This window comes from Tursiops truncatus, chromosome 12, assembly GCF_011762595.2.
Source record: "Tursiops truncatus isolate mTurTru1 chromosome 12, mTurTru1.mat.Y, whole genome shotgun sequence".
Classification (NCBI taxonomy): Eukaryota; Metazoa; Chordata; class Mammalia; order Artiodactyla; family Delphinidae; genus Tursiops; species Tursiops truncatus.
In genome coordinates this window covers 23,442,574-23,455,944 of record NC_047045.1, presented here as the reverse complement: position 1 = coordinate 23,455,944, position 13,371 = coordinate 23,442,574, and the positions used below count along the sequence as shown (strand labels likewise).

The following is a 13,371-nucleotide window of genomic DNA, read 5'->3' as shown; positions in this document are numbered from 1 at the left end:
TTTAAGGGTTTTGGTACCATACTGTCAAGTTACCCTGCTGAAAGGATGGATCTATTGTCTCCTCCCATCAGGGCTCATGAGGCTTGGACCACTTGGTTCCTGATGGAACCAGTAGTCCTACTTGGGGGAAAAAAATGAGAGGAAGAGAGAAAGAAAAATAATGCTTTTCCCTCCTCAAGTCACCTATGTTTTTAAACTCTCCTTGAATAGGGCGTCTCCCTGGCTCACGTGGGATTCTTATTTATCACCCACTAGCTTCCTCTGGTTCCTCTAAGTTGTCACCTTTAAATCAACGCGCTGTTCCTTTGAAGCACCGACCCTCTGGGAAAAGCCTTTCTTTCTTCTTCACCTCCGTCTGGTCAAACTGGAGAATCTCATCAGAGTCTCTTTCTTTCATCTCATCTCATTTTGCAACAATATTTTCCCTTTTCTCTGTTATTGGCCTTTTGCTTTACTGCTTTAATTTGATGTGTAGGTTCTTTGTATTACCATTCTGGTTAATTCGTGCCAGTCTAGGTTGAATATTCTGTAAAAATGTTTCTGAAATATTGTTTTGTGAAACATGTCTTACAGACTCAAAGGATGAACCGAAGAGAAAAAGCTGAGTGCTTGTGGTAACTACACAACTTGAGTCTTGTGATTCCAAGGGCTCAGGAGGAAACTGTCAGTTCTCTTCTCCAACAGCATAAGGATGAGCACAATTTTTATTTTTTTCTTAAAAAAAAAATCATCTTGGGCTTCCCTGGTGGCGCAGTGGTTGAGAGTCCGCCTGCCGATGCAGGGGACACGGGTTCGTGCCCCAGTCCGGGAAGATCCCACATTGCCGTGGAGCGGCTGGGCCCGTGAGCCATGGCTGCTGAGCCTGCGCGTTCGGAGCCTGTGCTCTGCAACGGGAGAGGCCACGGCGGTGGGAGGCCCGCGTACCGCAAAAAAAAAAAAAAAAAAAAAAAGATCTTTTTCTAAAAAACAAAAAATGTCTCTCTGGGACATAGGTTGTGGCTTAAGTAGGTTGATCATACCACGTTTCAAAATTTTTTAAAGCTGTGAATACGTAGGTTCCTTAGAAGAAGACTCTGCGGGTGAGCCTTGCAGTTAGAGAACGCACCCGCCTCCTGCCCGGGATCCGGGGCACTGGGGAGCAGCTAGAGAGAGAAACAGCGGCTCTCTTAGTGTGATGTTTCAGCAGCTTGTGGGAAGGCTTATGGTGGAGTGATGTGACAAGCTGTGAACAGCAGATCAGAGAAAAACGTGAGATAATTTAATTGAGGAGCTTGGGAAGAGGACAGCTGAAGAGCAGAGAGCAGGGACGTGGCAGAAAAAGGGCATCCGAGGAAGGGATAAATTAGGAAATAGCGTTCTGAACACAGCATGAAAAGAGTGCTTCCTCATTTCTCTGGCAGTTTGGGTCAATTTCCTACCCTCACATACTTTGCAAAAAATGAAATAATTTATTTTTATTACTGCCCCATTCTTGTTGTGGCAATTTTTAATATCACATATAGCAAGCCACCCATTTCTTCTAACGTCCTCATTTTTCTGGGTTTGGTATTTACTATTTCTGCCATATTCTACCCTTTGGGGAAAAATTCTTTTTTGGTCATTTTCTTTTCTTTTTTTTTTTTCAAAGTAGCGGTAGAAATGTGAGACTGAGGGCAAGCTATGGTGTGTTCTCTTTGACTTATATCTTTTGGTGGCTTTTGAAGGTCTTTTTATTTCTTCTACTGTCATTGGCTCTGAATTCTGAAATCTTCATTCCCAAACCACTTTTTTGAGCTAATTTTATACGTCATTTCTTATTGTTCACTCTCTGATTCACATTATTTAACATGATCCAGTCTTTTAGTAAATCTCAACACTAATGTCCTTCCTGGGTGCTTAAAAAACAACAAACAGAACTCCAAAATGGTTTACCTGGAAATATTAAGGTATTTGATTATTCACATTGAAATAATTCATCTACTAATTTTTTCAGTTTTCCATTTCTTTCTATGTTGAGACCAGTTGTCTATTTAAGTATGCCTGGCCATCTAGTTTAGAACGAGGTTTTGCACGTGTTGCCCATCAGCTTTGGATCATGGAGCAGTTAAAGCCATTTTAGACACTTCTGTCTTTATATTTTATCTAGCAAATTTTACACCCTGTCAGTGACAGAATCAGTGCCTCAGTATAAAATCAACTTCAGTCCTTGAGGGAAGATAGTGCTGGAAAACAAGGATTATCATACACACACACACACACACACACACACACACACGCTCACAGTCATACACACACACACTCACAGTCATACACACACTCACAGTCATACACACACACACTCACAGTCATACACACACACACTCACAGTCATATACACACACTCACAGTCATACACACACACATACACAGTCATACACACACACACACACACACACACTCACAGTCATACACACACACACACAGAGTCATGACCGGGTCAATACACCATGACTTACAGTTAAACACGGTGTTATTGCATCACTTCTGTGTTTCTGTGGAATCTTCTTTGGTCACACATGGTAATATGAGAATATTGCTTTCAGCATAGCAGAATTTAACCCCAAATTCAGTACCCCTAAATGTATCTTTTTTAAAAAATCCTTCATCTTTCAACTTTTTGGAATTCTCCTTCTGTGCACTTAAGTCTATACATAGAATTTTTTTTTCAGTTTCTTTTTTTTAATTTTTATTGGAGTATAGTTGATTTAAAATGTGTCAGTTTCTGCTGCACAGCAAAGTGAATCAGTTTTGCATATACATATATCCCCTCTTTTTTAGATTCTTATCCTATATAGGTCATTGCAGAGTATTGAGAAGAGTTCCCTGTGCTGTACAGTAGCTCCTTATTAGTTACCTATTTTATGTATAGTAGTGTGTATATGTCAGTTCCAATCTCCCAATTTATCCCTCCCCCCACCCACCCCTGGTAACCATACGTTTGTTTTCTACATCTGTGACTCTATTTCTGTTTTGTAAATAAGTTCATTTGTACCATTTTTTTAGATTCCACGTATAAGCGATATCATATGATATACATAGAATTTAATGTAAAAATGTTAAAGCAAATTTTTGTTATTTTTTTTTTTTTTTTTGCTGTACGCGGGCCTCTCACTGCTGTGGCCCCTCCCGTCGCGGAGCGCAGACTCAGCGGCCATGGCTCACGGGTGCAGCCGCTCCGCGGCATGTGGGATCTTCCCGGACCGGGGCACGAATCCGTGTCGCCTGCATCGGCAGGCGGACTCCCAACCACTGCGCCACCAGGGAAGCCCTAAAGCAAAGTTTTAATGTCAAACTCTTATTTAAGTTTCATTTGTTCCTGATTCCATGATTGAAATTCCACAGTTGAAAATTTGTTGGAAGTCAAAGAGAAAAGGTCACAAAATGGCTCAGCCAGTCACTGAAGAACATTGTCAGTTTCCATCCATTTCTCCCCAGCTGCCTTCTACACACACCCTATTTTCTTGCTTAAGCCTAGGTGTTTTCCCTCTATATGCAAATCCATTCATGTCCTTTTGGAAGATTACATTCTTTTTTCTTGGGGTTATCATTCCTTGTAACTTGGTGGGTCCCAGTTAGTCAAAGGGAGACTTAATGATGAATTCATATATTTCAATATGAATTTGATTTCAAGTCCTGGCGCATCAGTCATATTTAGGAGAATGTCACTCCCTGCACTTCTGAGAGGATATACTTGCAGAAGGAGACCCTCTAGGGACCTTCTGGGAACCTTGTCAGGCATTTCCCATCATTCTGAGGGAGCTTGGATTGTATTTTAAGTGTCTTGCACTTAAAAGTTTTCTGTGTGAACCAGTTTTATAAAAAGCTGACAGCATGCTGCTTTTGTAAACCCCTTCTCTCCCTATCCCTCACATCCTCCTAAGTTTATCTCTAAATGCTTCATATCACCCAAGCACTTAAACAAGATTGCAGACATTTTCATCTAAGCTAGTAGCAGTTAATTACCTATCTTTGTCTGCATTTCAGCACTTAATACTATTTTGACAGGGGTTGCATGCGCTCTGTCTTTCTGGAATTTTTTTAAGTGCTCTTATGAGTAATTTGAGAAATTCCAAGTATAGATTAGATGAGCTGTTCTTTCCTTTGTTGGTTTTTTTAAACATTTAAAGAGGACCCACTGTGTGTCAGGCAGCATGGTCTCATCACTTCCACAAACATTATCTAACTTAATTTCTTCTTCCCTTGGATCTGTACCTAGAATCTCCACTGTAAGAGATTTAAGGTACAGATGGGAGGGGCAGTTTGCAGGAGGAAGGAAGAGAGGTCATGATCCCCGGGTGGTACATCCATTTTTATTGGTGATTCGGTGTGCAGGGGGCATTTGCTTCTTCCATCTTTATGTGTCTGGTTGGTAAAAATCCTGGTTGGTTACTGACAGAAGTGCTTTGTAATCAAGGATGATAGCGCTCTGGGAAGTTTCAACATGAGTTTGTTTCTGCTTCTTTTACAAAATCTGTGTTTGTTCACCTGCACTGTAGGTGAATGGGAGAGTCAACTGGCCAAATGGAGTGTGTCAGGAAGGATTACTGACTTATTTATGGTTGCGTCTCGAATATTTGTAAGAAATTGGTTTTATTGCTCTCCTCAGTGGGGCTTACTCACCCAGTCAGCGTTTAAATATCTCAGGCCTGTCATTCCAGAACAAGGGTGTTCCCAGAGGTGCTTTCCCTAACTCGAGAAGTTAAACCTGCCCAGTTGCAGCAGGCCTAGCTCGATGTCCCTCTCCTGGCCTGACACCACCTTCCAGTCCTTTGGGGGCAGGCCCTGTTTGCTGTGCCTCACTTAACCTCAGGGGTCGTGGTCTTATTTCCACTCCTCTCTTGGCACGAAACTTTCATTGTTCTCTCCTTTCTTCTTCCCTTCCTTTCTCCCTCCCTTCCTTCTTCCTTCCATTCCTCCAGTAAACATTTGTTGAGTGCCTACTGAATACCTAGCGCTGTACAAAGTCCCAGAAATCCAGAGCTAAATAGATAGACCTTTCTTTGTATTGTTCACAGGTGACAAACAGGGGCAAACCATAGGTATCAGTTTTCTTAGATGAAGGGGAAAATATTACCTTTAGCTGAATCAGCTCCGTATTTCTAGGCAGGGTTGCCCACAAAGTAGTTATTGGGGAGTATGGTCTAGCATGTAGATTTTTCAGAACAACATTCATCCATCAAATATTTGTGAAGTGCTAAGTGTGCTGAGTTCTGTGCCAGACACAAGAAATATAATGCTAGGTGAGACGTGATCCCTTTCTCCAAAGACTCATGTTGTAACCGAGGAGAGAGCTCTATAGAGTGTATGTTAGTGGCATAGCGGACCACCAGGGCACGCTGCGGGGTGAGATTAGGAGCATAGAGCCAGGTGGGGACAGAGGTTTCATTCACGGCCATATTCAGAGTGCCTGAGGCAGTGCCTGACAACCAGTAGACTCTTTGTAAGTGTTTGTTGACCAAACAATGGGTGAGGCCTCAGTCAGGGCCTATTACAGGGGGCGACATTTCGGCTGTTCCAGAAAAGATGAGGAAAACATTGTGTAGCAGAAGGAGCACATTCTAGAGAGAGGGTGAGCAAAGGTGGAAGGTGTGGAGGTGCCTGGGGGGGCTCACAGGAGCCGCAGGGTGCCCCGGAGGGTGGAGTTGGAGAGATGATTCCAGAAAGGGTGAGTGGATTTGAAAGCTTTGGCCATTTTCCTTTTGGTCAGCAAGACAGGGAGACTTCGATGGTTTTTGAGCAGTGAAGTTACATCAGTTCTGGGTTTAGAAACACCCCCCTGGGGCCTCCTGCCCTGCCCAGGATGTTCTCTTAAGTAGGAAGAAACTGGGGAGAGGAAGCCTGTGGGAGGGTTGAGGAGGGGTCCAGCCATGCAGTTGGCATAGAAAAAAGGGAAGCAAACTTGGGAGGAACTGCAGGCACGTTCCATGTCAAAGAGGGGGCAAGGGTGACTGTGGCTTTTAAAGGACCCCATCTCCCCTGCTAACTAGCTGTACAGACTCCCGCAAGTCCCTTTATCCCCCGGTGCCTCAGTGTCTGCATCTGTAAAATGGGCACCGTTGTATGTACCTGGTAGCATTGTTGTGAGAATTAACTGAGAGAATGGTGGTCTAAGCACTTAGTATGGTCCCAGCCTGCAGTCATAACCAGCATTTACTGAACTCAGACCAAGGCTTTACATGTACTTACTTAGGCCTCACAAAACCTCATGAAGAAGAGAGTGTTATCATCCTTATCCCGTAGAGGAGGAAGCTGAGGCGCAGAGAGGGTAAGTAACTTGCCCAAGGTAGCTTGCCTCGTCATGGACAGAGGTAGGATGTGAAGCCGGCAGGCAGGCTCCAGAGGCTGGACGCTTCAATGCAGGCTTTGCTGCCTCTAGATGTTATCATTTATTAGTAGCCTTTATTTAACCGTCGCAGTCCTATTCCCCAGCTCCCTGGCTGCCGAGATTTTGTGGGGAAGAGAGATGGGGTGTCCGGTGCCTTATCTTTCTAATCATCGCTTTTCGCATGCCACTGACCTGTCCCTATCCTGTCCCTGACTGGCTCCCTCAGGACTCTTGTCCAGGCACGGAAAGGAATCTGATAAATGAATCTGCTATAAATGTGGGTAGGGGGAGAGATGAATGAGTTACCTTTCTAGAAAACACATCTACATTTTAACTAACTTGCAAGTAGCCGAGTGACCAATTTCAATAGGGAATAGCCAATAGGGAATTGTTTTTGAGCTGAGATCACACTCTTTGGCTGACTTTATCGCCTGCCTCTGCTCATGCCCCAAGTGTTACTTATAAAAATATCTCTTCTGGGACTTCCCTGGAGGTCCAGTGGTTAAGACTGCATGCTTCCACTGCAGGGGGCGCCGGTTCCATCCCTGGTCGGAGATAAGATCCTGCATGCTGCGCGTCGTGGCCAATAAATAAATAAATAAATAAAATGCCTCTTCTTTGCTTCCTTTTTATTCTTAACACTATTTTTCTACTTATGACAGTCATTGTAATTCATTGAAGAAACTTTAGAAAATAAAGAGAAGCAAACAGAAAGAAGCTTAAATCTCTCAGAATAATCTCCCTACCCAGCAGTAACCACTGAAGACTTTATAGAAACTGTCATTCTCACCTTTTACTCTCTATACGTACATGAGCTGTATCGGAATATAAGGGGTTTTGTTTGGCCAAGTATTATCCTTTATAAAAGTGGGTGTCATCTTATGTTCAAGTTCATACAAAAAGATAATGGGCATTCTCTCTATAATTTTATTTTGAACAACAAAGTACTATTTGGGCAAAGACTTATCCCGAAATCACCTCAGTCAGTGCCAGTCTTAGGTCTTTGTAGAAGTCACCTGATGGAATTGCTCTAAAAGTAAGTGATGAAATTCAACAGAAATTTAGCCATCCTACCTGAAAGCATGACCTCACAGCCTGGGTTGGATGCCATTAAAAACAAGTCTTTTTAAAGAGCACTTTTAAGAGCAATACAATAAGTGGTTATGTAGTGGAAATCACCTACAGATGAAATGATAACACCAGCTTTCTTAATAGGATGCAGATGGGTATTTCTCACTCAGGATCAGATTTTCAGAGACAGCATCACCTACTCAGTCAAAGATTCTCTCTCTGACAATGAGAGGTGTTCGATGATTAGAAAGGAATTCTACCAATGATGGCGACATTGAAGATGAGTGTAAAACATTTGGATAACATTTTTGTATAAAATATGATTCCAAAAATATTTACAAACCAATCTATTATTCTGTTTGTAATACGAATATGAAGTATCATAAGAAGATCATTATTTCATCACATTCCTAAACGTTTATAAACTCAAGTTAGCAAAACTGTTTTGTTTACTGTTTTTGTATTCTCAATGATAAAATGGGAGATCTTTTTTTTTTTTCAATATTTATTTATTTATTTTGGCTGCACTGGGTCTTAGTTGCGGCACGTGGGGTTGCAGACTTCTTAGTTGTGGCATGCATGTGGGATCTAGTTCCCTGACCAGGGATCGAACCTGGGTCCCCTGCATTAGGAGTGCAGAGTCTTACCCACTGGAACTCCAGGGAAGTCCTGCAGATCTTTTATTTGAGGCTACCTTATATTCAGGTATATATGGTAATGTGTGTACTTCCATTTTTAAACAAAAAAATAGGGTCACATGTTTTGTTTCATAACTATTTTTTATGCTTTATATAATTATGACCTTTTTCCATGACTTAATTTTCTTAACCAGCTCATTTGTAATGGTTACATTAGAATAGCTGGATCAGCATTTATTCAACCAATCTCGTCTTGCTAGATATGGAAGGGGTTTTTCCCATTTATTTACTGGTATAAATAATCTTGATGAATATCTGCATAGATAAGTCTCTAAATATCCATGGCTATTTTTCTGAAGTTAAATTTCTAGAAATAGAATTGCTGGGTCAGGGCCTTGCAAATTTTTAAGGTATTTAATATAAATTGCTGAGTTGCACCCACCAGTAATACTTTTGCTATATCTTAGAGAATTATTCAAGTATTGTCCCCTTGTGACAGTGCCTTAATTAATTCTTAGTAACTCTTTAGCAAGATCTTTTTTTTTTTTTGCTGTCCAAAATGTTTGTTCTGTCTCCCTCCTTCCGTCCTCATGCTTCATGCCACTGGATTAGTATTAAATACAGATTAGAGGATTTCATGTCTATTTCATTGTCCAAAGCTATTGATTGAAAATGTTTGCTACCCCTGGGCTCAGTGAGGTGTCTCAGGCAGCACCGTGTGATATATTACCTCTTTCCTGTGAATGACGTTAAATCATTAAAAAACGTCACTGAGTCTTATGAGATAGAGGACCCATATGATTTTTCTTAAATTCTGTAGAATACTATTACAGTGATTTACCATAATGGTGCTCTATTTGTTTCCATTTGCATGTGTTGCTAATCTTTATATTATACAGCTTCAGAAAATAAGGAAGCTTGCGAAAAAGCCTTCATTATATCAGAGAGAGACTGCTAGTTGGCCACCAGGGACTCTTCTTCTCCTTGCTCACCAGTTCACTGATTCCCTTTTGTAGTTGAGCTGCTGGCCAGAAAACCACATTGCTGCTAGCTAAAAGGCATGTTCCCCAGCCTCCCTGACCATGTGGCTAGGTTATGTCCAATGATACATAAGAAGTGTGTGTTTGAGTTTTAGGAAGTCTTAAAGGGGATGGGCCACACCCTTCTTCACTCCTTCCTCCATCTTCTTCCTTGGAACATAAGTGTGATGGCTGGAGCACCGGCACCATTTTGGGCTTAGAGGAGGAGGACCACATCATAGGACTGATGGAAAGGAAAGCTGGAAAGAGCGTGACTCCTGAAGAATGAGGAACCACCGTACGGTCCTTTCTGCCCCTGGCTTCTTTTCTATGAAAGAGAAATAAACTTCTCTGTTGTTTAAACCCCTGTTTGGGGGGGTCTCTGTTACCTGGAGTCTGGCTTAATCCTGTCTGAAACAATGATCTTATCAATTTGATGGCCTTCTGTCTTCCTATTCTCTTTCCTATGTTCATTTCCTTTTTCTTGTCTCATTAAAAGGGATTCCTTAGCAGACGTAGAGGCCCTTCACCCATGGGGAAGTACAATGGGTATTGTTCACATGGCAAATAAGGGCGGCATCATAACACTGCATTACACGATCATGTTTCCTGTGTTCATTTACATGTGCAGTTTGAGGCTGGCTGGTTTGTTGAATGTCCCCTCCCTTCCTCCCCTTTTCCCCAAGAAAAGAAGGGAGAGAAGTCCATATGCAGAACTCACCAGAACTCTGCTCTATCAGAAAATAGGAGGGGCGGCGGCCACCTGGATTATGAAGCAGCAGTTTGCTGAAACTGACAGCCCCGAGCTGTGAGCCTGTGTCTTCACGGGACGTGTCACCGTGGCTGTGAACCAGCTGCGAGAAGCATTTGTCTACCTCTGCCCTCACCTTTCTTACTAACATCATCTGTGAGTATTTGTTAGGTTTATGCAGCTGTTTCACCCAACAGCTCAGGGCACACAGTGTTTTACACAGAACATAACTATTATAAAGCTGAATCATGAGAATCGTGGCAAGGAATAAATAAAAGAAGATAGAAAGGGTGGAGAAAAGAGAGAAGATCAGAAAAATTCCAGATTTCAGCCACGGACGTACATTAGCACGGTAAACAGACTTTTTTAAATCTGGTGACGTAGCAAGAAAGGCCTTTGATGCCTCTTTTTCAGTGAAGTCACCTTGAAAGCAAGCAAGGAAGCCAAGTAGGCATATCCTGTTTATGCATCTTCTTAATTGTGTGTGCAGGGGAAGCTGACGGAGCCGATGGAGTGTTCCTTCAAAAATGCAAACCCACTGCTGTTCTGGTGCCTCCTCCTCAAAGTCGGCAGGATTAACTTCACCCCACCCGTCTTCCCACCCTTGCTTTCTTATTACTAGATCATGCAGTGGGTGAATTAATACAGGCATTGAAGTGGGTTACGGGCACCATGTTTATGTCCTGCGTCGGTGTGTGTTTCATTTCCTGATAGCACTGTTGAGGGTTATTATTTAGTAGCAAGGGGTTGGTGGAGCTGGACAGGTGAGCCTAGAAAAGGATTCCTTAGATTAAGCTCCTAGGGAGTGTCCTCTGGTGCATTTAATGAGTTCATCTCAATTATTCATGTTAGCATGTAGTCTCCAAGAGATGGTAGTGATTTTTCAAGGATTTTTCAAGAGAAAGGCTTAAGTAGATCCTTGGTCTCTACCCATTATTATCCTTGCCTGTATGTCCCTGGTGATTTAAACTGACTTTCACTGCCCAGTTCATGTCTGTGTTTCTCCCACTTGTCTCTCCAATTAAATCTAGAACGAGCCTTTGGTTCTGTAGATGTGTGTCCTGGGCTTCATGGCATCTGTACATGGGCAGTTAGAGCAGAAGTCATAACATCATAGACTGTCAGGCTCAGAGAATCTCAGAAGACATCACCACCTCTTACGTTTCGTAGTCACCTCCCGGAGAGGTGGGATCGTTTGTGCCCATGACACGGAGTAGATTTAAGCCTCGAGCCCCTTGTCCTTCCCACCGTCCCACCTGGCTCTGCAAGACAGTAGCCAAAGCTTATTAGAAGTCTGGGCATCAGGTCCTTCCTGGTTTAGAACTGTCTTGGCATATATCATTCTGATGGGAAAGAACACCAGAGAATTATAGAACCCCACAGGCTTCTCCAAGATAATTCACTTTCAACTGTTCTCAGTAAAAGCCGCATAAAAATGTCCAACAAATCATCGAAAAAATGAGCTCAAGGAGTAGCGTTTAACCACAAACTGGACTAAAACTCTGTAGGTCCAGAGAGAGAACTATGTAGAAGGTATTTTCAAAAGTGTGACAAGTAGTAAAAATGAGAAGAAAGAGATGAGGTGTCCCGTTTGGTTCCCATTGTCTTTCTGGGAAGGAGCCTAGAAATGGTGTGGATCCTGTTCTCCTGGGCCCACCCTTATCTTCAGTTTTCTCAGAATTTGTTCCTTTGAAGTTCAAGCTAGTAGATTTATGACATCTTTAGACAGTTGAAAGCCATCCCGTTTCACTCAGACACACATGCTTCGCCTCAGTCCAGCAGGAACATCTGAATGGTCTGCTTGGGCATTTGCAGAGAGAGAGCTGCTTTACCTCTCTGACAGCACCTAAGTGTGGAGAACACGACCCCTGTGTGATTTACTTCACTCTCCTGGCAGCCGAGGAGGAGTTGAATAAAACGTTAGTGTACGTATTCCTTAGGTCATAGTGTGTCTTGGGTTTGGAACGGCATGTGGCAGCCAGACCAGCCTGGTCCTCTGTCTGTCTGTGGCACGTTGCTCTCCTCGTGGCTTCACTCAAGCAGGCATTGTTTGTGTGTCACGGTCTGGGGTCACAAGATGACTTGGCGTACAAGAACTGCCTCATTTTCAGAAGGGGTCCAGTTACTCTGCAAGTTCCTGTTTAAAATGGGAATCTGGTCTAGGTTTCTGCATATGTGTCAGCTCTGTGCATAAGGCCAAGTCTTTCTCACACGCTAGTTTCCTTATATCCTGTTTCTTTGTAGGACGCTTAAAAAAAATAACATGACTTAGGGCTCATTTTGTTGTAGGGCCTGGCGACCTCTTTCTTCTGCTTTTTGCTGCTTCTGTAGAACTAATTTAGTTACTTTTCTTTTTAATCTTCTTAATCTTTAGATTTTTATAATAGAACAGTCCTGGTAATATTAAGTGTCGTTTGCAGTTACTCTGTTCATTACTATCAGCTTTTAATTTTGCCAGCCGTGTCTCCTTTCCTTCCTGTTTACTGTGGCCATCTTCTGTTATCACCTGTGTAGGAGGGAGCGAAAGGGGATGGGGGGGTGTCAGTGAAGGAACATTTACTTCTAGGGTGCCTTCTATGTGTAAGGCATTTTATAGATTGAACCCTTGTCAAAAGAAACATATGAGGTAAGAATTGCCATCCCCATTTTGCAGACGTGGCAGTAGAGGCCAGGAAGAGTTAAATGATTTGCCAAAGGCTTTTCATCTCCTACTGCAAATGATCAGGATTTGAAACCAGGTCTCTCTGACTCCAAAGCCAGGCGTTTCCTGCACGGCCACATTCACGTGACAGTTGCCTATCTTAACAGTCCTATTTATCTATAGGAGAACTGATCCTGAAAGTGTCAAAAATAAAAGAAAAAAAAAAGCATGATACATACCTCTGGAGGTGAAGAAACACAGCTTGAGCAACAGCGACAGCAAAATGTAGTGAGACTTACAGCCTGGGACTGTGTCTGCGGGACTGGCTGATTACAGGAAAGGAGGGCCTTCTTTACAGGTGGTGTCTGTGGAAGAGTAACTAGTCTTAAAGGGATGCAGGAAGCTTGGGCGAAGTGATGAGAGAGAAGAGAGAAGGGGCAGATCACTGGAAAGCAAGCAGCAGCTAAGATGAAAAGTAGGGGTGATCAGCTGGCTGTAGCCAAGACAAGAAGCCCCAGAGGAGGGGGCCACAGGCCCACTGGCAGCAGAATAGGTGGGAGCGCATCATGGCGACTCTGCATCATCAGTGCCCCATCGGCCAAGAGACCTGAGTCAGTGTATAGATGTTTGGTGAATGAGGGAACTGACAGGAGGAGGGTTAATGTAAGAGAATACGAGCCTTCTTAGTAATCTTGATCATAGCATTTCACCCTCTATTCTAAAGGTTGTTTGTGACCAGAATTCTCATCAACATCAAACATTCAGTAGAACTTGGAGGAAAATTGTAGCCTGAGGTCATGGGTGCAGAAGCTGCACCATTTTCTGAACTCCTGGTGCAGATTCTCAAGATCTGATGTGAGAGAGAGATGAGGGGATGGGGAGGGAACAGAGCTTCACTGTGTTGATGA

General features: G+C 42.9%; 1 protein-coding gene, 1 long non-coding RNA gene and 1 other non-coding gene across 3 annotated transcripts in view; 2 read left to right on the top strand and 1 right to left on the bottom strand.

Annotated features, from left to right (window-relative positions):
* Nucleotides 1-13,371, top strand: part of BACH2 (BTB domain and CNC homolog 2) — a 361,717-nt gene that overhangs the window by 146,782 nt on the left and 201,564 nt on the right. The window lies entirely within an intron of this gene.
* On the top strand, nt 5,462-6,928 carry LOC141276079 (uncharacterized). The gene is made up of 3 exons (XR_012325018.1): nt 5,462-5,587; nt 6,209-6,283; nt 6,871-6,928. It is a non-coding gene; the product is annotated as an uncharacterized lncRNA (long non-coding RNA).
* TRNAR-CCU (transfer RNA arginine (anticodon CCU)) lies at nt 8,007-8,079 on the bottom strand. Its single transcript has one exon. It is a non-coding gene; the product is annotated as a tRNA-Arg (tRNA).